General features: G+C 38.0%; 1 protein-coding gene across 1 annotated transcript in view; it reads left to right on the forward strand.

Moving 5' to 3' along the window:
* The first annotated feature begins 11,495 nt into the window (after positions 1–11,495).
* Positions 11,496–26,627, forward strand: part of MYO3A (myosin IIIA) — a 282,829-nt gene continuing 267,697 nt past the window's right edge. Inside the window, exons 1-2 of the mRNA XM_055274926.2 lie at positions 11,496–11,882; positions 13,291–13,377. The gene's annotated coding sequence lies outside the window, so the exon portion shown is untranslated. The remainder of the gene's footprint in view (positions 11,883–13,290; positions 13,378–26,627) is intronic.

Raw genomic sequence — 26,627 nt, forward strand, 5'->3', positions numbered from 1 at the left:
CCTACAACAAGGAGCTAAAATTATTTGCTATGATTTGCTTTGCCTGAAAGATGCCCCTGTATTTGTTCATAAGCATCGTAGATCAAATGCTCAAAGGTGTAAATTCCTGGTGGGTTTGGGTGAAAAAGAAATGAGTTGGTGACTCTGAAAACATTTTCTAACTTCTTTACAAAGACGTATTTTGTTCTTTTTTTTGTTTTGTTTTGTTTTGTTTTTACATTTACTTAACTGGTTTTCCTGCTTTTCAAACAAAGCTATCTTGTACAGAATCTAGTGCCCCATTACACTAATTGGCAATGTAAATATTTTAACAAACTCTGTGGGATTACTTTACCTCAGCTTTAGGTGAATGTATAATTTAATGCTACCAAGACAACTTGCATCATCCCATCACTGGATGCTTCAGCAACAAATGAATTCATTACATGACAAAGACTTTTGCAAAATTTTGAAATCAGAAGTTAGTTTGCAATGGGGAAGACAAAGCTATGCCTTCTTTTCAGCCCCATGAACCTTCAAAAAGAATGCAAATTGGGAGTTTTATTGCTATTTGCTTAAATCAAAGGGAAAAAATTCTTCCACGAATGCACATGTTCAGAACTCTTGGCCTATTAATTAACTATTGTAACCATAGGGAAGGCTAATTATATTGCTAATCACAAGTTCACCCTGAAACAAGTTGCTCTAAAATTCTATTTTGTGGTCATTAAATTACCTTTATGTAGTTCCTTGATATCCTTCCTTTGGTGTTGAAGGAAGTTTGCTTTGGAGTGAGACATGCAATAATTATTTTCTCTGTTGATTTTTCCCTCCTTTTTTCCTCTTCTTCCTCCTCCTGCCCCCAATGTGCAGTATTATGGAAGTTTCTGTCAAAGAAGGAAGTTTTAGCAGTAATGAATTGCCAAGGGAAAATGCAATTATTTTGTCAAATAGATTTTTTTCATTTATTATATGATCCACCTTTAGTTGTTCCTATGATTCCTCATTAGAAGCGATGGATCAGGTTTGAAATCTGGGGTTGTTCTTCAGGGGCACCAGCCTGCCTTTCAGGGTTGATGAGATCGATCATAGGAAATGTGATAGAGCTGGCTCAGCCCAAGTTCCTAAGTGACAACACTACCTCCTGCTCTGGTAGAACTTGAGTCTGTGGCACTCCCCAGTGACAGAACCAGACCCCTAGGTGTGTTAGTGTTGAAAAGGAGCCAGGCAGTTGCTGTGTGTAGCTATTTTGCTACATTTAATCATCTGCGTCAGGAAGACAGGATTCATTTATGTAATTCAGAATCTTCATTCAAGGAAAGAATATGGTTAGCAAAAAACTGTAGGTTCTCAGAAGCCATACACGCAATTTTATTTGTATTCCTGCAGACAACGTAATACCAGGCAATTAAAGTAAAAAATATATATTTTTAAGTGGTATTGCTGGGGGAAATTTCTCCGTCAGTCTTAATTTTGGCTGTCTCTGTTGGAAGAAGCACATAGTTTTAGTATGAGGATTTTCATGAAAGGGAATAATAACTCAAAGTAGTAGCTACTATTTATTGAGTCAACAAAGTGCCAAGCCCTTAAATGTGATATTGTTTACCGTCCTTAACATTTCTGAACTTTGTTCTTCACATCTCTTTGAAAGGATTAATAATATCTACCTTGTTGAACAAATGAGAAACATCAAGGTTCCGAGAAATTAAAAGAATTATGCAAAATTCATGCACCTAGTGATTTTATGCTGGTGCAAAAGTAATTGGGGTTTTTGCCATTACTTTTAATACATTTAATAGAATCAATCATAGTGGTGACAAAGGCCACTCTCTTTCCATAGGCTATTAATTTTCTTGATTGAAATAGTTGGTGTATTGGAAACACAAGGGAAAGAGTTTTGTAATAATAGCCCTGAAATCCTTCTGTGAGAAAATGATGGTAATTATAATAATGATGACACAACAGTAATAATTATAGCTAATATATAATAATTATGTATTATATGCCATGTAATGTCCTGAGCCCTTATAATGTTAATTTTATTTAATCCTCAAAATAATACTGTGATGTAGACAATATTAGTAGTCACCATTTTCTGGAGAACTAAATCAAGGTGCAGAAACACTAAATGTTGTACTCATTGTAACACAGCTAGTAAGTAGTACAACTGAGAGGTAAACTGAAAATAAATTTAATTAAATGTTTATAGTAAATTTTTTTAAAGCTGCTATCTTAAAATAAGAGTTGAGTTTTGTGATGGTTAGTTTCATGTGTCAATTTGACTGGGCTAAATGGATACCCAGGTAGCTGGTAAAACATTATTCCTGGGTGTGTTTGTGAGAATATCTCTGGAAGAAATTAACATTTGAATCAGTAGACTGAATAAAGAGACTGCCCTCACCAATGTGGGTGGGCACTATCCAACCTATTGAAGGCCTACAGAGAACAAAGAGGAAAGGTGAATTATCTCTCTCATGTTGATCTGGGACATGCAAGTTCTCCTGCCCTGGGACATTGGACATCATAACTCCTGGTTCTTGAGTCTCAGAAGTCAGGAATGACACCACGGGCTCTCCTGGTTCTCAGGCCTTTGGGCTTAGACTGAAACTATACCACCAGTTTTCCACGGCAGATGGTGGGAGTTTTCAGCCTCCAAAATTGCACAATCTAATTCCTTATACCAAATCCCTTTTTATATATCTACATATATTCTATTGGTTCTGTTTCTCTGGAGAATCCTAATACATATTTCATAGGTGACAAAGAAACAAAACTAAATAAACTCTATTGAAATGTAATGACACAAAAGGAACTGCATAACTAAACTTGTTGGCTTTTGTAGCATAGAGAGTAGTTTTGAAGTACTCTCATACATTCGCAGCACTTTTATAACCAAAATAGTTTCATTCGATTTACCCTCTTTCTCAGACTGATTCCCTGCCATACTTACCTACTAGGGGTTTTCCACACTGGTAACATCCCGAATGTTTGTTTGCCTGGTTTTGCCTGAATATGTTCAGGATCTCCTAGAGGTTATCTGTAATATTGCACTGTCAATAGGAGACAATAACCCAGTGCATTTTGGCCTGAAAATTCCTCACACCCTAGCATCTGATCATTTAAAGTTAATGGATGCTTCATTGGTTCTGTAAATTCCAAAGTCATTCATAATGTTTACAAAATACCTGGTAACTAAATGGAAAACAATAACTTTGCTCTGTATTTTCAGGTCACTTCCCTCCAAAATTGTTTTTATCTCCATCATTTTCCCAACTCTATCATATTGTGAATATATCTACCTAGGAACACCCAAATCACTACTTAATTAAATTCACAATTCAATTCCTGAATGGTGACATTCTGCATGATGCTAATAAATTAAGAATATCCTCAAGGTTACTCTTGCATCAGAGCAGAACCCAGTGGCTAGTTGATGTTCTCTCTTCCATCTCAACCAACTCCAGGAAAAAGGGCTCTGCTACAGAGCGAATTCCCAAATGACTTCTGGAGCTCTTCAGCCTGGGAGGCAGTCATTCTAGTCAGCCACCAGAGGAAATAAAACTGTTTGGCTTCTCTTCTCCACCAACATCACGTCTACGTGTATACGAATGAAAATTGGTTAAAATGAACATCAAAGAGAAACTTTGATTTGCGGAACTCAAGAAGTAAACACTAGGAATCATAGTTTAGGAACAGAGGTAGTCTTCAGAGCAAATGTCATCAACAGGCTGAGGGTGTCACAAAGGGATGAGGTGGGGACGGGTCCCTCAAGGGGAACAATGTTAATTGTGTTATGCAAGCTCAGAATCCCCATCAGGGAGCTTCCAGCTGTTAATTCCTTCCTTCTATTCCTCTTCTACTTATTACAAGTGCTTGCAACATTTAAAATTCCTAAATTCTTGAGACAGTTCTGGTCAGAAGGTAAACTCTCACACCAGCCACACTTCCACTGGCTGGAGCAAACAGGGAGTAAGGAAGGAATCCCTGGAGATAAGGGTGCTTCAGAGGAGACACTCCTCCTCTACGACACACTGCACCTCCATGGTTTCAAAGTAGCCTCTGTGCTCCACAGGTTCCATACCCCAGCCTTGCCCCACACTCTAATTCCTCTAGGGCCCAACTGTCACCTTTGCCGTGGACCCTGCCCTCCCTGTCCTGCTGAAAATTGCAGCCTCCACCCCTTCACCCACTATTTATCCCCTTTCCCTGTTCTATTTATTTTCACATTTATCAACATCTAAAATACAGTATATTTGCCGGGTGTGGTGGCTCATGCCTGTAATCCTAGCACCTTGAGAGGCCAAGGTGGGCGGATCACTTGAGGTCAGGAGTTAGAGACCAGCCTGGCCAACATGGTGAAACCCCGTCTCTACTAAAAATACAAAAAAAAATTAGCTGGGTGTGGTGGTGTGCACCTGTAGTCCCAGCTACTCGGGAGGCTGAGGCAGGAGAATTGCTTGAACCCAGGAGGCGGAGGTTGTAGTGAGCCGAGATCTTGCCACTGCACTCCAGCCTGGGTGACAGAGTAAGACTGTCACAAAAAAATAAATTAATTAATTAAATAAAAATAAAATGCAGTATATTTTACTTATTTGCTGATTTATTTTGTCTCCACAACTAGAACACAATTTGCTTAGAGGCAGAGATTTTTGACAATTTTTTGGGTTGTCATATTCCCTACACTTAGAACACCTGGCGTACAAGAAGCTCTTGAGCCATATTTTTGAATGAACGAAATAAGAAATGACTTATTTTCTTAATCGTTTTTCTAGGTACTGATCCTTTACAAGCAGGATTCTACACCATTGGTATAAGTGTATCTGTCTTTGTTCCCTGCAGAAACTAAGTTGCCGTCTATTAGTATAAGCTTAACAATAGACACTGTAGCAAATTGTATCTATTTGTAGGACCATCACAGTTACCTTCCCAACTGAGTTTCCAGTAGCCCAAGCCCTACTACCCTAATATTAATCAGAATGTGAGTGGAATGTCTGGGCAAGAGCACATGCACAAAGAAAAGCCAGGGCTCTCTTTGAGAACTTGGCTGTGTCACTACCTTGACATATGACCTTAGGCAGGTGAATTAACCCCAAATGTCCTACTCCATAAAACAGGGAGTTGGAGTAAATGATGTTCAAATAACCTTTCATTCCCATCATGCCTTCTAGCCTCCAACCCAATATACTCCACAAAGGAAAATGCAGGAGTATAAAGATAGACTGCTAGTATTGCTGCAATACAAAGAGGGCTGAAAAACAAACAAAAATAAGAAAAACTCACAGTAAAGATCAGATTTTTAAAAAGCCATGTTAGCCGTAAATATTTGGAAGACAAGATGTCAAATACCTATCTTTACTTCTTTTTATCTTTATTTTAAAATTTTTTTATTGTAGAGATGAGGTCTCGCTATGTTGCCCAGCCTGGTCTCAAACTCCCGGCCTCAAGGGATCTTCCTGCTCTGGCCTCCCAAAGGTGGTCCTGCAGGCTGGCTGGCCTGAGCCACTGCACACATCCACTTTACTTTTTTTTTTTTTCCCGAGACGAAGTCTCATGCTGTCACCCAGGCTGGAGTGCAATGGCACAATCTCAGCTCACTGCAACGTCTGCCTCCTGGGTTCAAGTAATTCTCCTGCCTCAGCCTCCCAAGTAGCTGGGATTACAGGAGCGTGCCACCACGCCCGGCAACTTTTTGTATTTTTAGTAGAGACGGGGTTTCACCATGTTGGTCAGGCTGATCTCGAACTCCTGACCTCATGATCCACCTGGCTCAGCCTCCCAAAGTGCTGGGATTACAGGTGTGAGCCACCGCACCCAGCCCACATCCACTTTACTTTTTAAAGAGTTTTTTTTTTTTTTTTTTTTTTAGATAAGAGTCTCACTCTGTCACCAAGACTGGAGTGCAGTGGCATGATCTTGGCTCACTGCAACTCCCAGGCTCAACCCATCCTTCCAACTCAGCCTCCTGAGTAGCTGGGACTACAGGCATGCACCACCATGCCTGGCTAATTTTTTGTATTTTTTTGCTAGAGATGAGGCTTTGCCATGTTGCCCAGGCTGGTCTCAAACTTCTGAGCTCAAACAATCCGCCTGTCTCAGCCTCTCAAAGTACTGGGATTACTGGCATGAGACACTGCTCCCAGCCTTAAAGAGGTTTTACACCCTACTTTGTTTTCTCAATGCTTGTCCCTTCTCTCTATCCCCAAAATGTGTGGATTATAAACTTGTCTTATTTATGGTCTTCATTAAGTTTTCTTGGAAAAGGCACCTTTTAGAATGAAACTACTTTTAATCTGCAGCTTTGTTTCTAGTTAAGAATCCAAACCAAATATTTACATTCTTATAACAATTATTTGAAATGTTATTGTGTCAATCATGAGATTCAATGCAAGTATCTGATAATAAATGAATTTAGGTCAAGGTAAGAAATAAATAGCAAAAACACAAATTCACTATGCAGCAAATGAGACCTATTCTTCCATTCTATTCATTGTAGCACTGCCCGAAATGTACAGATCAGTAGGAAAATAAAGCCTATGCAGTAGGTGCTATATGAAACAGTTTGCATACACTTGGCAAAAGTGCACATTTCAGTTAAATTATATAGCGAAATTATACAATTCCTCCCTCCCACACAGTAACATAATGGCAAAACAACGACAAAAGTTCAAAATTAATAGAGAAATATCAAGTAGAGGCCACCAATAAGATCTTAAAATGTGGAATATTTTACTAACAACTATGTAAGTCAAATCTTGGACTCCTGCCTGAATAGATATAAGATGATCATTTTGATGTACTTGAATGAGTAGTATGTATATGTAAATGTTTCGAGGTCCTGATAGCCACAAAACTGACAATAAAGGCACAACCAGCTAAAAGTGCCCAAAACAATAATCAAGAAAACACCTGAGCCACGTGTTCTAAAAAGTTAATAATGCAAATGATCAGATGATTTAGATAAGGTTAGTAGTGAAAGAATGTGTAGGTTTTAACTGAATATCACTTACATTGGCAACCTTCCATCTTGGAGCATCAGCACATATAGAAAGCAATTTTCCAAACATTTTATAGTTATATATGGCAAAGACAGGTTTCAAATTCAATGCCTAGAACACTTGCAGCACCTAGAAGTACCCAGTAAATATTAATTGAGTAATGAATAAGAAATGGAGGGATGGATTCCTTAAAAGTGGTCTACTATATCCATCATACTAACTCTGGCAAATGCATTTTCCTAGGAAAAGAACAGTCAAGCATATCACAACTAAGATTATAATGGTTCAGTAAATATAAAAGGGACTAGGAATTCAGTGTGGATACAGAGAAGAGAGAAAGGTCCTAAGAAAGTCCTTAGGACACAGGAAGGCCAAAGCCCATTCTTGGCCCATCACTGGGAAGCTAGTTCAATGGAGTTTAGATCATTTGAAGCATCATGTTTTCATCCTTGATAGCTCTGTGAGAATCAAATTCTAATTTGAGCATTTACAGAGGTGGTAACTTTTGGAATTTATTGTGATAATGAGGTGATTAATAAGATGATGGCCTTTGAGAAATCATTGATTCCTCGCTTCAGTTTCCTTATTAGTAAATGGAGACACCTACCTTATAGGTATTTCCATTAAAGAGGGACATTATGCATATAAAATGAAATAATGCACTAAAAGAAAGTTTGCACTTTTAAAAGAGAGAACATTTAGACCTACAGGTGATTTACTCTGTTTTCTTGCCTGAGAGGGTCACCACCCAGGCATAATTATAAATGCATGGAGTCTCCTACAAGGGGCTTGAGTAATACATTTGATTTGACTTATCATAAAGTAGAGAGGGCATGGCAGTAGAAAAATCAGGAAACATCTGAATACGCTAGGATGGCAAGGGCCTAGATAAGGCAATATCAGCAGAATAGAGAGATAAGGCTAAATTTGAGAACTAAGTTGATTGGGCTGCAGTTCATGTACAAATATCACAAGGTAGGGTTTCTGAAGCTCAGAAAGCAGGAATGAGCAATTTTTCTTCCCTTAATTGATCTCCCAGATCACTGGGTCACTTGTGCTGGGCTCACTGATGAGATGCCATTAGTCTACAAGGTGGAGGTTTGCTCCTGGCAAGTGCATTCAGGTTTTTTTCTCTCTCTCTTTTTTGAGACGGAGTCTCACTTTGCCATCCAGTGTGGAAGCGCAATCTCCGCTCACTGAGATTGCTCCACCTCCCCAGCCTCCTGAGTAGCTGGGATTACAGGCATGAGCCACCTTGCTCGGCCCAGTTCTGCTTTCTCTGAGCCTTTTTCCAAGAACTAGATGGGTGAGTTAAAACTGGAATGAGGCTGGACTGTGGCATGCACCTGTAGTCCCAGCTACTCAGGAGGTTGAGATGGGAGGATCTCTTGCATCTAGGAGTTTGAGACCAGCCTGAGCAACACAAGAGGGAAAATAAAAGTTGATATTGCCAGGTGTAAGATGAACAGGACACATAGGCCGTGCGCGGTGGCTCACGCCTGTAATCCCAGCACTTTGGGAGGCCGAGGCGGGCAGATCACGAGGTCAGGAGATCGAGACCATCCTGGCTAACACGGTGAAACCCCGTCTCTACTAAAAATACAAAAAATTAGCCGGGCGAGGTGGCGGGCGCCTGTAGTCCCAGCTACTCGGGAGGCTGAGGCAGGAGAATGGCATGAACCCCGGGGAGCGGAGCCTGCAGTGAGCCGAGATCGTGCCACTGCACTCCAGCCTGGGTGAAAGAGCGAGACTCCTTCTCAAAAAAAAAAAAAAAAAAAAAAAAAGATGAACAGGACACCATGGTTCTTCCAAGGGCAAGCTGTGCTGTGAAATGTCAACAACAGTCCCCTTTTTTGAGTGACTACTTCTTTCTAACTCATTGGAAAAATCTTGCTTCCTATGCTCACAGACTACCAGAATATTTGATTTTTGAAATTATGTCACTAAGAATGAAATCTCCCATAATTGTTTGTGGGATCTAACTCACTTTGACAACAGAGACATGGTCCCAATTTACAACTCAAGTACAGAGCTTCAGATAAGGAGTTTCGCAAGACAGTATTCCACATTTATCCAAGGAAACAGAACCCTTGGTCACAGTCCAAACCTCATGTTGACCCCTTACTCCCAGCTGTGCTTTGCTTTGAGCCTATCAAAACTCCACTTCATGGTTCCTCTAGTGTGCAGTATCTCCACTGTAACATTGAGTCAATGAACCTGACTTCGTGGGACTGCAGGTTTTGTCCTTGATGGTGTTAGGCTGGTTGGATTGGACACACTATTCTATTCCGTGTTAATCCCATTCTTTTCATTATTATAGCTTAATTACATGTTTCTTTTTTCATCGTCTTATCAAAAGATTCTCAGGGCTGGAGGCAGTGGCTCACACCAGTAATCCCAGCACTTTGGGATGCTGAGGTGGATGGATCACAAGGTCAGGAGATCGAGACCATCCTGCCCAACATGGCGAAACCCTGTCTCTACTAAAAATACAAAAATTAGCCGGGCATGGTGGCGGTGCCCGTAGTCCCAGCTATCGGGAGGCTGAGGCAGGAGAATCACTTGAACCTGGGAGGCAGAGTTTGCAGTGAGCTGAGATCGCGCTACTGCACTCCAGACTGGCAACAGAGTGAGACTCCATCTCAAAGAAAAAAAAAAAGGTTCTCAATTTTTTGGTCTTAGAACCTTCCTTTATTTACACTCTTAAAAAGTTTTGAGGATTCCAAAGAACTTTTATGTTATGGCAATTAAAACTGAGAAATTTTAAAAATATATTTCACTAGTAAGCTCATTACATGTTAACATGAATAGCGTATTTTTAAATGAAAAATACCTGTATTTTCCAAAACCAAAAAGTTTAATGCTAAGAGTGGCATTATTTTATATTCTTGCACATTTCTTTAATGTCTGGCATAACAGAAGACGTTACCTGTTTCTGCATTCAATCTGTTGTGATATCACATATTATGGAGCCACTGGAAAACTTCATCATAAATTCATTCAAAAAATGGGAGAGAAAAAGGAGTGGAAAAAAGTCTTATTATTAAAGTAATTTTGATCCTGTGAACCTCCTGAAATGGTTTCAGAGACCGCCCCCCGACCCCCAACAAATTTCCCCTAGACCACACTCTGAGAACCACTGGACTTAGCTCTTCTAGCTTCTGTAGTTTTCATATGAATTCTAGAATATATTTGTCTCTTAATTTGGGAGGTAGTAATTATGTGTTTAACATCTTGTCTTCTCACTTAGGATTCCAGTGAGTTTCCAATTATAAATAGTCTCTCAACAATCCTGCATTTTTAAAATTTTTCCCACTTTTCTCCTATATTTCTCATTTTTATCATTCTTAGTTTTTTCATGTTTCTATTGTGAATGGGATCTATTTTTCTATTGCATTTTAATCGGGTGTTGTTTGTCTGTGTTGAGATTGTGACTTTATTTTGCATGTGAGCACTCCGTTGCTCTAATTCTTAAAATCTCCCAGGTATGTCCAAATGGCCATAATTATATTGAATAATATATTTGCTGTGATCTGTTTTTGATGAAATAACTTCTTGATTTGAAGCTGTTCATATATGTTAGGCTACTGATTCAATATAATCCCTATCAAAAGTCCACTGTTCAATTTCTAATTTTTTTTTTTTTTTTTTTTGAGATGGAGTCTCGCCCTATCGCCCAGGCTGGAGTGCAGTGACATGATTTCCGTTCCGTGCAAGCTCTGCCTCCCGGATTCACGCCATTCACCTGCCTTAGCCTCCCAAGTAGCTGGGACTACAGGGGCCTGCCACCATGCCTGGCTAATTTTTTGTATTTTTTAGTAGAGACGGAGTTTCACTGTGTTAACCAGGATGGTCTCGATCTCCTGACCTCGTGATCCGGCCGCCTGGGCCTCCCAAAGTGCTGAGATTACAGGCGTGAGCCACCGCGCCCGGCCCAATTTCTGGTCTTGAATATACTGAATGACCTTTTGAAATAGATTTTTAAAATCACATTTTTTCCTTAAGATATGCATTGATTAGGATTAGATGACCTCTCTGTGGTCTCTTCTATAATTCTGATTTAGATAACATGAACGACAGACCCATTGAGATAATTAACAGAATCAAAGGATGTTTTGGTTGTAGTTCTCACCTGTTCAATGGATGAAGGTATAGCAAGACCCAAAATGTCCCTAGAGACTGTTCAAGAGAATCTGGCCATCAGGGTCCCCCCAAGTGAGTCCTGTGTGACAGGAGACCACAGAAGGTCTGGAAAGGATTGCAAAGGACCAGGTAGAGGGTTGGTGACTAACAGGCTGCCTCCTGAGGGTAGAAGTTCCTGCCTTTGACTTCAGCCCCAGCCCCAACCTCCTTAGCAGTCTGCAAAAGGGAACTGGACCCTGGGAGCGATCTCATTAGCCACTCACTATCCCTCTTGGACCTGAAACCCATTACATTCTCCGGGTCCGAGACCCTCGTAGTGTGGGGAAGTTCCCGGGAGGAAGATACTACGCGGGGCCGGAAGCAGAATTTGCTCCAGGCACTGGGCCAGTCCTTGAGGGCTCCAGGATCCAGGGGCCGCCACTCCCTTCTCGCCGGACTCTGGGCCAAGGAGGCGCGGCCGGAGTCCCGGGAAGCCCCTCGGCAGCCAGCCAAGGGCCCTGCGAGGATCTGGATGGGGCAGATGGCGCGGCCTCCACCTGCGGGCGGTGGAGAGCGCAGCGAGAGGAAGAATATTCCCTGCGAGCCGCGATAAGGGGCGCCTTCGGTGCGGTTAGCCCGGGTCAGATCCTCCCGCCGACCTTCGGCCCGCCCCTTGCAGGCGGCCCAGTTCCTCCCCGGCTCGGCTGCCCCTGTCCGCCCCTCGAGGGAGCGCCCATAGCCAGCGTCCCCGTAAAGAAGTAAGGAGGCGCCCGGCTTCCCGCCCAGGTACGTGTCGGAGCAGCGCCGGGGACTGGCGTGGGGCTGCGGTGGGTAGCGAAGCCCGCGCGTCGCTGGAGGAGGCCCCGCTTCGTTGGACCCCGGGGCTTGCGGGGCGGGCCCGGGGCTCCCTGAGCGCCAGGCCGCCGCGACCGCCCGCCCGCCCAGGTCAGATCCGGAGGACCTGTGTGTTTGTCGGGGCCTGGGGTGAGAGAGGGGACTCGAGGGGAGAAGTGGAGCGGGAAACCGAGAGGGGGAATGTGAGGCTTGAACGAGCTGGATGGGAGAGCTCGAGGGGAGAAGAGGGATGAACTTGAGGGGGAAACGGGGGCGGGGGATGAACTCGAAGGGGAGCCAGGAGGAGGGAACGGGAAGGGTGAACGTGAGGGGTGGACTTGAGGGAAGATCTTGTGGGTGAACCCGAGGAGGGAACGCGAGGGGATAGTGAGCGGGGATCTCGAGGAGGGAACGTGAGGAATTAACTTGAGGAGGGAACGGGAGGGGTGAACGTGAGGGGGAAACGGAACTGGAAGGGTGGCGTGAGGGGTGAAGGAAGATCTTGAGGGGTGAACTTGGGTAAGAAACGTAAGGAGAGGATATCGAAGAGTAACAAGGGGCGAGAACTTAGGGGGCCCTGCAGGGGGACTGGAGGGGGGAGGCGCCGAGTCTGGCGGGTGTCGCCTCGGAGACCTGTGGCGCTCGCGGGCTTGGCGGCGCCGCCCACAGGTGGCGCTGGATCGGCCCGTCCCTGAGGGAACTGCGTTCTGGGTGATTTCTCGGAACAAGCAGGTCGGTGGAGCTGGGCTCCCTGCAACCCCAAATGCATCTGTAAAGGAGTTTTCCTTTTAAGGAGAAAGCAGACAAGAAAAGTATGATCATTATTGAGAAATAGAGAAACCTACCAGGAAAGTATGTCCTTTCAACTCTGCTCACCAACAGCTCTGTTCTGTTCTCCAAGTAGTTGCTAATTCGCACCTTGCTACTATCCCCCTTCCAGAAAAAATGTTTAATTATTATTGTTAGAATGGAAATTGGCCATAAGCCTTGAAATACCTGTTGTAATGCCACTGAACCCTACCCACTAAGCGTTTTTGAAAACTCAAAGAATCTTCATTTCTGGTTGTTTCTAGTTTTCTTGGTGAATTAACTAATTGTACAGGTGCACTTAAAGCCTCTTAAGCATTTTTATAATTCACACGGATCTGGTAGCTTGAGAGTTGTCTAATGCCAGCATATGAAATGAGGGGCTTTGAGCTCCTTGTTCATTGTGTAAAAGTGCGAAAACTTAGTTACTGAGGAATAAACTATTTGTCTTGCCCTTCTACCTAGAAGTTTCTAAGTTCAACTTCTGATTATTTCCCCCAGATCCTGAATGTTTACTCCCGTAAAGCCATGATCTTTTTGTTTTGGGTTACAGGCCCAGGGCCCCAGTGCAGCCTGGACACGGTATTCAAAGTCTTGGCGTCTGAGCATTATTATGCGTTATTTTCAAGCTTTGCTAACGGTAGGTGATAAAATTGACAAGTGTTCTGGGTTTACCAGAACCCAAGTGCCAAGTTTTGACAGATAAATGGGGGTGCATGTTATTTGTACCATATTGATTTTTATTACATTATAAAAGATAATTCTTTTAAAATGGGAAAATTTACAGATGCATAAGCTTTCAAAGATAACGTGGGTTTTATGAATATATTGATGGGATGTCTAGCATGTGAAAAATTACATTCATTTGTCTTAGTCCTTTAAAATTATTATTTGGGGACGAAAATGCAAACTAAAAGATTCAATTTGGTAATCTTTAATATCAACTTAGTATATATGTGTATATATACATATATTAAAATTTGGTCATGTCACATAATTTGATAGCATCATCTTGTCCTTTTTCTACTGCATCTTTACAGCCTAATTTTTTTTTGCATATATTCTTTGAAAAATAACTTTCTCTGTCAAATCCAAAATATTTGAAGGTCCATTATTTGCTACAAGTGGTTTTGATAAATAAATATTTTGAGGCTGAAATACCCTTCAGAATGTATAGTTCTTTTATATAAATCATATAAAGTTTGTAAAATGTTTATTATGTAAATAATTTCTGCAGTGTTATTTCCAGCTGCGTTTTCTTTTTCTTTTCACAAACAAGTATCCTTTCATTAGTTTTGTCTGGGAATTGATAATTTGAATGATTGTACCTAACAAACAAACTCCCTTAACCTAGTAATAGGAAACAAACTCAGTTATTCATTAGAGGGTAAAAAGAAGATTTCTGATAAGCTTTCAAACTGATTCACAGGCGATCTCTTACTACTTTGGTGACACATAGGGAATTAGGAACCTCAAGTTGGGAAGCATTACTCTTTTGAACTGAAATCATCTATCATTGGACACTTAATTTCTACCATGAACTTAAACATTATGACCTTAAAAACTTTCTAATCTTCAGCTTTCTTTTCTGAAAATATGGGTTACAGTAATGCTTTTCTAAAGGGCTTCTCCTGAGAATTAAGTGACATACTGCATGTAAAACTTTAAGCACAGTAGGTACCTGGAATATGGTAAGCAATTAAAAAAAAAACTAGCCACTGTTAATATCCATTTTTCCTGGTATCTGAGGGTGATTAGACAATGTCGATATAGTTATATTTATAGATCATTTCCTGATGAAAAATGCAGAACCTCATATAGAAGTAGTATGCTGGTAGTTTCAAGCCTGAAATTGGCCTTTAGAAATGTTTCTTTGGGTCAGCTCAGTACTTTAAAATAATTGATTTACTTACCAATATTTTCAAATTAGTAAATTTTGTGTAAGTTCCTGGAGTCCTGGCTTCTCCTGAAAAAAATGGAGGACCAGGCAAGATAGCTCTTGCAACTGTTCATGGCAGAAGCCAGGATGAGTTGCCCACGTATACATTCTCCACTTTGCCACATTGCTGCCACCCTCTGCCTTTATTTCATCAAGACCTGCTTCACTCATGTATTTTACGTCCCTCACTCCTGCAGACATTTGAGTTTGTGATTTCGGACTCTGGAAATATTCCTTACTAACTTGAACAGTTAATTATGTGGCTCACACAATAGCTTAACTGTCATCCTTTGAAAAGGAGAATAATCCTGTATTGCAATTTACAAAGCAGTTCCTCATAAAACTCAGGTGATGCTTATATCAACTCTGAGAATTTGTTCAGACATGCATTATCCCATTTTACAGCTGCGGACATTGACTTATAGGTTTATACTAAAACTTAAAATAATGATCTGGTGACTTAAAGTTTTTTGGGGGCTCACTGATACCACCTTTTAAAGATGGAGATTTTTTTTAAGGAAATTATAGCCTTTCGTTTGGTTCTAGCATTTATTTTAAGCAAGTACTTTTATCCCCATAATTATAAAGGGAGAAAATGAATGGTGGAGAACTGAATACATGTACAAAAGTATTTAAGCAGATTTTGTATTTCCTCTCTGCAAAACATTTTTAAGCAAATTGAAGGAAACAAAACATTGGTTATGGCTCATTCAATATAGAGCATACATATAACTGGACAAGGTCTGTTTTAAACTATACTGTTGTTGGAAAGCTGGAAAGAATGTGTGTCCAGTTCATCTGGTCTGTAATTAAGCTAGACCAGATTTCTGTGACCAGTTAAGCTAGACCAATTCCTGTGTTTTAATGTTCTGTAAGAAAGGAGACACCCGAAACTTGTTTGGTGATTCAGACTAGTGTTTTACACAGCAAATTTAATTTTTTGTAGATTTCTTTGAACCAGTAGGGCTTTGTTTTATTATTTTCATGATCATCCCAGGAGAATAATCTATAGAATAAATTAAAATCAGGGATATTGGATTTACGGATGTAGTAACTGTGTATGGTCCTGCTGATACGTGACTATGTATAAGAGAATTTCAAACCAGTCTGATAGAGGCTGAGGGAAAGCATCTAGGCAAAGACAATAGCAGGTCCTGGGACAGAAAAGGGTTTAACAATGTTCTAAGTCCCATCAGAAGGCAATTGAGGCTGAAGTCACTGAGAGTGGTGAGAACACAGGAAAGTCAGAAATGGCCAGATCATTCAGAGTCTGGAGAACTTGGTAAAGAATGTGGATTTTGAGGGATTTTTAGCAGGAAAATAAGATGATCTGATTTCTATGTTGAGTTCTTTCTGGCTACTCTGAGGAGAGAGACAAAATTCTATAGTTGACCCGCTGAAACTCCAGTGTGTTTCTTCCATCATAGGCAGCAACTTCTTTTGAATCTGATGTAATCCTTATGTGATGCAGTGTAAGCAGCTTGATAGAAGTGGGTCCATAAAGGGAAGGATTTGTGAATAATATTCTACAGAATATACATGATGAATGTTTATAAAAGTGAGACTCGTGATATTCAAATATTGCTTGGTTTTGAGTAAAGCCATCTGCTGCCTTCTTAGCATGTTCTATATCAGTGAGGCGACTTGTATTTTCATTAAAAAGTCGTGCTCTCTGCATGTATTTTGGAAAGTTAATGATTAAATTTATTGATATTTGCATTATATTAAAAAAGAAAATGTGCCCATGTTCACTTATGAAGCAGTTATTACTAAGGTGGGTTTCTAGCCACTTCCACCAATAGATTTGGTCATTACATATGAAGTATTATGAGATAAAGAACTTGGAGAGAATGATTTTTTTGTTTAACTTATGTACTCTCCTTAGAGGTTATATGAGTAAAGAATTAAGTGTTTGGAGTTAAAACATGAAGACCTATGAATGCAATCATTTCAAGAAAAATAGCTTTTATTTTTCTTTTTTTTTCCTTCTGTAATATTTCTAGGAAATTGTCCATCCAATCTGGTTTTAGATTTATTAATATAAAATTATCTTTTTAGTCTCTGCTTTAATTTGTTAGTCTTTTCATCCTTAATGTTGCACATCTCTACCTTCTTTCTTGCTAGTTTTTTCTTGATCAATCTTGACGAGGATCTCCCTATTTAAAAAAAAATTATCTTTAAAGAACTATTATATTTATGAATCCCCTAGTCTGTCTTTTTCTTTTCCTGTAATGTTTTTCTTTAATTTATACCCTTCTTCTCTCCTCTTTTTCTACTGTCATTGGTTTTATATAGTTTTAGCTTTTCTTCCTTTCTAATGTAAAATTTGAGGCTATATATTTTCTCTGTGCACTACTTTAGTTGCTGGTCATACATTTTGATGAGTAAAATTTTCATTATTATTCAGTTCTAAGTCTATTTTAAAATGTTCATTATGTTTACTCTTTGACTTTTAAATTGTTTAGTGCCTTTTTAAGGTATGCAATTATGTAGCTTATTTTTTAAGAATGTAGCTTGCAGTAGTTAATTTCTTACTTAATTGCATTGCAATCATATGTGTTCAGAGAGCGTATCTATTCTTTTTTGTATGTAGGATTTCATATGTATTCTGGCATATCCATTAAATTCTCTTTGTTAATTATGTTGTTCAATTTTATTTATCCTTACAAACATTTGTTAATCAAAAAATTACTGAGAAGGTATGTTAAAATCTCCCATTAAAATTGTGAATTTATTTCTTTCAGCCTTTGACATGTTTTGGGGTTCTGTTTTGAGTTTTTATATTTTCTTGATGAATTAAGTCTTTGATTACTATGTAGTGGCCATCATGCCTCTAATAAATATTTTTGCTTTAAAATATATTTTGCCTGATACTGAGCTAGCCACATCACTTTCTTTAATTGAGGATTACATGGTACCATTATTGTACTTCCATTCTTTTCTCTCTATTTAGGTTTTAGGTGGATGTCTTTCAAACAGCCCATAGCTACCAATTTCTGTCTTTTCACTGGTGAGTGTAGTCCAGTTATAATTATTGTGGTTACTGGTATATTATAATGATTTCCACTTGTTATTTTATGCTTTCTATTTCTACTGCTTTTTCTATGTTTCCTTTTTTCTCCTTTCCTGAATTTTTTAATTGAATGACTTTTGTAAAGTCAGGTTTTTTTCCCTCTAGTATTTTGGAGACTATACCTGGTAATTTGAGATTCTACTGTTACAAGTATTTGACATGTTTATTTTTCTTTTGAAGTCTAAAGTTATTTCTAACTGCTTCCTGAACTATATGAGGAGCTCAGAACATTTGAAATCCTGTCACATTTCCACTTTTGATTATTACTGTTCAATCTTGTCCAAATTAGCCCATTATTTATCCTACAATTAGTGTTAGTTTAGATATAACATACAGTTTCTTTGCTGTTTTTGGTAATTTAGACCTTTCTTGCGGGATCATTGTCATTCTTGAAGCATATCCTTTAGAAGTGCTCTTTCTCAGGGGTCAGTGGTGTTAAACTTTTTTTTTTTCTGAAAAATACTTTTATTTTGCCTTTCATCTTGAAAGGTACTTTTATGGGTACTTTTGTTAATTTCAGATTAACAATTATTTTATTTCAGTGTTTTGAATATATTATGCTACTGCCTTTTGAAAAACCAGCAATCATTCCAATTATTTTCCTCTGTATGTAAGAACTCTTTTCTATCTGGTTGACTTTAAGAACTTCTTGTTGTCTTTGATGATGCTGTATAGTTTCACTGTGGTATATATGTGTGGATTTCTTTTTATTTATCTTATTCGAGTTTTCCTGAATTGGAGTGTTCTACCTTTCAACTATTTTGGAAACCTCTCAGTCATTATTGATTGCCTTTTCTCCATTCTCTTATTTTCTTCTCAAATTCTGATTAGATTTGTATTAGGTTGAGTCAGTCAAGAAAACAGAGTTGATGCCATATAGTTCAACAGAAGGAATTTAATATGGAGAATTAGGACAAATGTTTGTCATATCTGAAAGCCAAATAGGGGATAGTGAGGCAATTTAAAAGTTAACAGTAGCAAAAAACTGTTGTCGCTTCTCAGGCTGCAGGAGGTAGTCTTAGCAGAACCCAGAATCTGAGGCTATCTAGAACCCTGATGGTTTCTGTCCTACAGGACCAGGGACCATAGAGAGCCACAGCAACTGATGGAGACATCACCATAGAAAGCAAAGAAAGCAGAGGAAAAATACTTTGATTTCTCCCTTCTCCCTACTTGGGACTCACTGGCCGAATTTCTCAGGGCAGGAAGCCAGCTGGACAAGGAGTGTAGGAAATACGGTTTTGAGATGTCAGTCCCCAAGATTCAGGAGATGGATGATCATGCATGGATCTGAGAGCAACCTGATCATCCCATTCTCCTCTCCATATCTTTCAACTTGTTTTTCACATTTTTGTATTATTTTGACCCCCTGTATTACATTCTGGGTAATTATATTGCTGTGATAAAACATACATTACATAAAATTTACCTTTTAAACTATTTTTAAATGTGCAGTTGAGTGGTATTAAGTACAGTCACATTGTTGCCCAACCATTAATACCATCCATCTCCAGAAATTTTTTATTTTCCCAAACTGAAACTCTGCATTCAACAATAATTCCTGTTCTGTCTTACCCCAGCTGCTAGCAACCACAATTCTACTTTTTGTCTTTGAATTTGACTATTCTAGACACCTCATATGAGTGGAATCATATAATATTTCCCTTTGCAACTGGCTTATTTTTCTCAACATAACGTCTTCTAGGCTCATCCATCTCATCCATGTTGTAATATGTGTCAAGTTTCCTTTCTTTTTAAGGCTGAGTAATATTTCTTTTCTTTTCTTTTCTTTTCTTTCTTTCTTTTTTCTTTTTTTTTTTAGATGGAGTCTCTCTCTGTTGCACAGGCTGTAATGCAGTGGCATGATTTCAGGTCACTGCAATCTCCGCCTCCTGGGTTCAAGTGATGCCTCTGCCTCAGCCTCCCGAGTACCTGGGACTACAGGCATGTGCCATCACACCTGGCTGATTTTTATATTTTTATTAGAGATGGGGTTTTGCCATGTTGGCCAGGCCGGTCTTGAACTCCCGACCTCAAGTGATCTGCCTGCCTCAGCCTCCAAAATTGCTGGGATTACAGGCATGAGCCACTGCGCCCAGCCAATTAATAATTTGTAGGTGTATACAGCATTTTGTTATCCATCTGTCAGTGGTCATGCAGGTTGTTTCTGTCTTTGGCTATTGTGAATAATACTGCCATTAATGTGGGTGTACAAATATCTCTTTGACCCTTTGATTGAATTCTTTGGCTTATATTCAAGAGGTGAAATTTTTATCCTATGGTAAGTCTATATTTACTTTTGTGAAGAACTGCTGTACTATTTTCCACAGCAGCTGCAATATATTCCTGCTAGCATTGTGCAAGAGTTCCAATTTCTCTACAACATTAACAACACTGAAATCGCTTTCTGGGTTTCTTTTTTCTAAATAATACCTTCTAATGAGCATGAAGTGGTATCTCATTGTGACTTTTTGATTTGCGTTTTCCTAATTATTAGGATGTTGTACATCATTTCATATGCTCATTAACCATTTGTATATATTATTTGGAGAAACTTCTAGTCAAATGCTTTGCTCATTTTTTAATTGGGTTTTTTTTTTTGAGTTGTAGAGTTATTTATATATTCTGTATGTTAACCCTTTGTCAGATATATGATTTGCAAGTGTTTTTTTCTCATTGTGAAGATTGTCTTTTCACTCTTTTGTTGATGTTTTGTATGTCCCTTGATATCCAAAAGTTTTGGTTCTTACCAAGTCCAATTTATATATTTTTTCTCTTCTGCTTGTGCTTTTGGTGTCATATCCAAGAAATCATTGCCAAATCCATTTTCATGAAGGTTTTCCCTTATGTTTTCTTCTAAGTGTTTTATTATTTTAGCTCCTATGTTTAAGTCTTTGATGTATTTTGAGTTAATTTTTGTATATGATCTAACAGTAATGTTCTTTTGCATGTGGATATCCAGTTTTCCCACCACCACTTGTTAACAAGACTGTTTTTTCTCTATTGTTGGAAATCATTTGACTATATTTCTGGGCTATTTCACTCTATTTGTCTATATGTACCAGTACCACAATGATTTGATTACTGTAGCATTGCAGTAAGTTTTGAAATCAAGAAGTATAAAACCTCCAACTTTGTTTTTCTTTACAAGACTACTGGAGATCCTTTGAGAATCCATATGAGTTTTAGGATGTATTTATTTCTATTTCTGCAAAAAACATCATTGGGATTTTGATAACAATTGCATTGAATTTATAGATCACTTTGGGAAATATTGACATTTAACCAATATTAAATCTTCCAATCCATGAACACAGATATCTTTCCATTTATTTGTGTGTTCTTTAATTTCTTTCAACAATGTTTGTAATTTTCAATACACAAGTCTTTCATCTCCTTGGTTAAGTTTATTCCTAAGTATTTTATTCTTTTTAATTCTATTGTAGATGAAATTGTTCCTGATTTCTTCTTCTGGTTGTTCATTGTTAGTGTACAGAAAAACAACAGATTTTTGCATGTTGATTTTGTATCCTGCAGCTTTGCTGAATCCATTAATTAGTTCTAACATTTGTGTGTGTGTGTGTGTGTGTGTGTGTGTGTGTGATTCTTTAGGATTTTGTACGTATAAGATCAAATAGTCTGTGAACAAAGATAATTTTAATTCTTTCTTTCCAGTCTGAATGCTTTTATTTATGTTTCCTGCCTGATTGCTCTGACTGGGATTTCCAGTACTATGTTGAATAGAAATGGTAAAAGTGGACATTTTTGTCTTGTTCCTGATCTTAGGAAAGAAGCTTTTAGTCTTGTACCATTGAATATAATGTTAGCTATAGGCTTTTTATAAATGGTTATTATGTCAAGGTAGTTTTTTCCGTTCTTAGTTTGTTGAGTGTTTTTATTTTGAAAGGGTGTTGAATTTTGTCAAATGCTTTTACGGCATCAACTTAAATGATCACGTGTTTTTTCCCCTTCTGCTAATATGGCATATTACATTGATTGATTTTCATATGTTGAATCATTTTTGTATTCCAGAAATAAATCTCCATTGGTCATGGTGTATGATCCTTTTAATATGCTGTTGAAGTTAGTTTGCCTGTATTTTGTTGAGGATTTTTGCATCAATCTTCACAGAGATATTCATCTCCAGTTTTATTCTCTTGTAGTGCCATTGTCTGGTTTTGGTGTCAGGATAATGCTGGCCTCTTAGTATGAGTTAGGAAGTGTTCCCTCTTTTTAATATTTTTGGAAGAGTTTGAAAAGGATTGTCGTTAATTATTCTTTAAATGTTTGGTAGAATTTACCAATGAAGTGATCTGGTCCTGAAATTTTGTTGTTATTGTGGTAGACAAGTTTTTGATTACTAATTCAATATCTTTTATAAGTGATACCTCTATTCAGATTTTCTACTTCATCATGATTCAGTCTTGGTGAATTGTGTGTTTCTAGGAATTTGTCCATTTCATCTAGTTTATCCAATTCGTTGGCATACAAATGTTAATAGTACTCTCTTATAATCATTTTTGTTTCTCTGAAATTGGTAATAAGTTTCCCTCTTTGATTTCTTGCTTTAGTTATTTACGTCCTCTCTCCTAGTAAATCTGCTTAAAGGTTTTAAAGGTATTGAAGAATCAACTCATGGTTTTGTTGATTTTCTCTACGTTTTTGTTCTCTATTTTATTTCTGTCTGCTGCATCTTCATTATTTCCTGCTTTTTTTTTTTTTTGTCACCTTTAGGTTCAGTTTGCTCCTCTTACTCTTGTTCCTTAAAGTGTAAAGTTACATCATTGATTTCATGTTTTTCTTCCTTTTTAAATTTAAGCTTTTAGAGCAACAAATTTATCTCTTAGCAGTACTTTCGCTGGATTCTGTAAGTTTTGCTATGTTGTATTTTTATTTTCATTTGATTCAAGATATTTTCAGTTTTCTCTTGTAATTTCTTCTATAACTTATTGGTTGTTTAATAGTGTACTGCTTAATTTCTATATATTTGTGGATTTTCCAGTCTTCTAGTTTCATTACATTTTGATCATAAAAGATGTTTAGCATGTTTTCCGTCCCTTTAAATTCATTAAGGCTTGTAATGCAGTCAAACACATAGTCTATCCTGAAGAATGTTCCTGTGCACTTGAGAAAAATGTGTATTCTGTCATTGTTGGGTGCAGTGTTCTGTATATGTCTGTTAGATCCAATTGGTCTATAGTGTTGATCGTGTCCTTTATTTCTGATTTTGACAATGACCCCTGTCTCATTGTTCTATCCATTATTGTGGATATTGAAATCTTCTACTATTATTGTAGAGCTGTCTGTTTTCCCCTTTAGTTCTGTCAATGTTTGTTCATATATTTTGGAGCTCTAAATTTTGGTACATATATATGTATAATTGTTACATCTACTTGGCAAATTGACCATTTTATCATTTTCCCATTTTCTTCTTTGTCTCTTGTAAAAGTTTATGGCTTGAAGTCTTTTGTAGACAGCATATAGTTGCATCAGGTGTGTTTCTTTATAAAATTCATTCTGCCAATCTGTTTTTTGATTGGAGAGTTTAATCCATTTACATTTAAAACACCGATAGAGAAGAACTTACCATTATCATTTTTTGGTTGTTTTTCGATGTTACAACGTTTTTGTTACTCATTTCCTCTAATACTATCTCCCTTGTATTTAGTGTATATTTTGTAATGACATGTTTTGATTCTTTCCTTATTTTCTTTGTAGTTACCATGGGGATTGTATATAACATCCTGAAATTATAGCAACTTATTTTAAACTGATACCAACTTAACTTGATTGCTTATAAAAATTCTACTGCTTTACAGCCCTGCCCCCACACTTTATGTTATTGATGTCACAAATTACATTTTATATATTGTATCCCCATTTAACATAGATTTGTAAGTATTTTTGTGTATTTGTGTTTGAAATTCAAGATAAAAAAGTGGCATTAACTAAAATTACAATACTACTGGGTTTTATAATTTTATATGTAATTACTTTTACTGGAGAACTTTACATTTTCATAAGACTTCAAGATATTGTCTAGCATCCATTCATTTCAACCTAAAGGGCTCCATTTAGCATTTCTTGTAGGGCAGATGGAGTGGTAATGAACTCCATCCATTTTTTTTATCTGGGAACAAAAATTAATTTTTTTTCTCATTTTTGAAGGATAGTTTTCCAGATATAGAATTCTCAGTTGACAGGTTTTTATCTTTCAGCACTTTAAATATATTATCCCTCTGCCTTCTAGCTTGCAAGATTTCTGCTGAGGAATTCACTGATGATCTTGAGAGTCCCTTGTATGTGATAAATTGCTTTTCTCTTGCTGCTTTTAAGTTTCCCTTTTTTTTTTTTTTTTTTTTTTGTCTTTGTCTTTTCACAGCTTGATTATAATGTCTTGGCATGGGTTTGTTTAGATTTGCCTTGCAGGCCAGGCGTGGTGGCTCACACCTTAATCCCAGCACTGTGGGAGGCCAAGGCGGGTGGATCACCAGGTCAGGAGATCAAGACCATCCTGGCTAACACGGTGAAACCCTGTCTCTACTAAAAATACAAAAAATTAGCTGGGCGTGGTAGTGGGCAGCTGTAATCCCAGCTACACAGGAGGCTGAGGCAGGAGAATGGCGTGAACCTGGGAGGTGGAGCTTGCAGTGAGCCAAGATCACACCACTGCACTCCAGCCTGGGCGACAGACTGAGACTCCGTCTCAAAAAAAAAAAAAAAAAAAAAAAGATTTGCTTTGCAATTCAGTGAGCCTCTTAGATTTCTAGATCCATGTCTTTCCTTAAATTTGTGAGGTTTTTGGCCATTATTTCTTCAAATAAGCTCTCTTCCCCTTTCTGTTTCTCTTTTCCATCTTGAACTCTCATAATGTATATATTGATCTTGTTGGTGGCGTTCTATATGTCCCTTAGGCTCTGTTTATCTTCCTTCATTCTTTTTTCTTTTTGCCCTTCAGATGATAATTACAAGAAATTTGTCTTCAAGTTCACTGACATTTTATTCTGCCTATTCAAGTCTGCTCTTGAACTCCTTTAGTAGGATTTTCAATTCAGTTATTTTATTTTTTATATCCAGAATTTCCATTTGGTTCTGTTTAGTAAATTTATCTGATTTTGTACAGTCTGTCTTATTATAGATACTTTCACATGTTCCCTCTATTCTATTCTGTGAAAAAAATTGCATAAGATGGTATTATTTCTTTTCTTTTTTTTCTTTTTGAGACAGAGTTTTGCTTTTGATACCCTGGCTGGAGTGCAATGGCATGACCTTGGCTCACTGCAACCTCTGCCTCCTGGGTTCAAGCGATTCTCCTGCCTCACCCTGCTGAGTAGCTGGGATTACAGGGATGCACCACCATGCCTGGCTAATTTTGTATTTTTAGTAGAGACAGGGTTTCTCCATGTTGGTCAGGCTGGTCTCGAACTCCCGACCTCAGGTGATCCACCTACCTCTACCTCCCAAAGTGTTGGGATTACAGGCATGAGCCACCGCGCCTGGCAAAGATGGTATTATTTCTTTAGAAAATATTTGATAAAATGCGTTGTTGAAATCATTTGAAATTTTTCTATGTACTCTTTTGTATTCATTTCTATTTAATATTCACCAAATATTTGTGGACTATCTACTATGTGTCAGGCATGGTTTTAAAGTCTTTGAAGTACATCAGTGAAAAAACAGGACAAACATTTCAGGCCTCAAGGGGCTTACATTCTGGTAGTGGAGAAAACAAATAAAACATAATTATAGGAAATTATGTATAGTGTTAGGAAGTGATAACTGTTATCAAAATAGAGCAGGGTAAGTGAGACAAGGAGTTGGGAGGCAAGATAGGATGCAGGAAGTCAGATTGGGATTTTAAGTAAGATGATCAGGGTGGGACTTATTGGGGAGGTGATGGCTGATGTAAGACTTGAAGGAAGTGAGGGTGTGACCCATGTCAATATCTGGAGAAAGAGCATTCTAGGCAGAGGGAACACAGATAACCCAATGGGAAACCAGCCCTGCTATGTTTTAGAATGAGCATGAAGCCAGTTTGGTTATTTTATTAAAGAAGAATTAGGTGCATGTTTACAAAAACAAGCAGAATAATTGTTGAGATGAATCTGAAGATCCTGAAGATACATTTTTCATTGTATTATGATCAATTTTTCTATCTTAAAAAAAATCAAAAGCTCAATATATAATAAATCTATTCAAAAAGATGAGTATTCATTTTAAAAATGTAGCTTTGCTAGTACCTTTTCAGAATTATGGCAAATACACATATCAAAAAATGTTAAATATATATGTTGAAAATAATTATTTGGCTTACGTGATCATATAAGTAAGAACTTATTTATGTGTTTTAGTTTTATAGGCTAGAGAATTACTTTTCATTCTTTGCATGCTAAAGGATTAGGGAAAATATATGAACATTCATTTTTATGTCAAATGCAATTTACCATAGTTATTAAGTAATTAGTTGTTTACTAGCTGTGACATTCTATTTCATTCTTAAAGAATAAACAGCTTTGTATGGAAAAAGCATAGTTTAGCAGTCAGGATACTTGATTCTAGCCTAATTCTTGAAATTATTTAATATATTATTTTGAAGCAGTCATTTTAAATGTCTTCATTTTACCTATGTGTTGGGAGTTTTGTTCATTTGCTTTATATGGAACATGACTAGGTGTATCCTGTTTCCAAAATGCCTCTTTTTTGTCATTTTCTGATTATTGTTTTATAATGTTTTACACTATATTGATACACTGCTTTAAATATTTGTCTGATTGAGAACTGTTAAAGAAAAAATTGTATTTTAAACAAATTCCTGCTTATTTTTAGTGTCCAGCTCAAGTCTTTTCCTGACCATTTCAGAATTTTCTCTGAATCTTTT

The sequence above is a fragment of the Symphalangus syndactylus genome, chromosome 4, assembly GCF_028878055.3.
Source record: "Symphalangus syndactylus isolate Jambi chromosome 4, NHGRI_mSymSyn1-v2.1_pri, whole genome shotgun sequence".
In the NCBI taxonomy this organism is placed as follows: Eukaryota; Metazoa; Chordata; class Mammalia; order Primates; family Hylobatidae; genus Symphalangus; species Symphalangus syndactylus.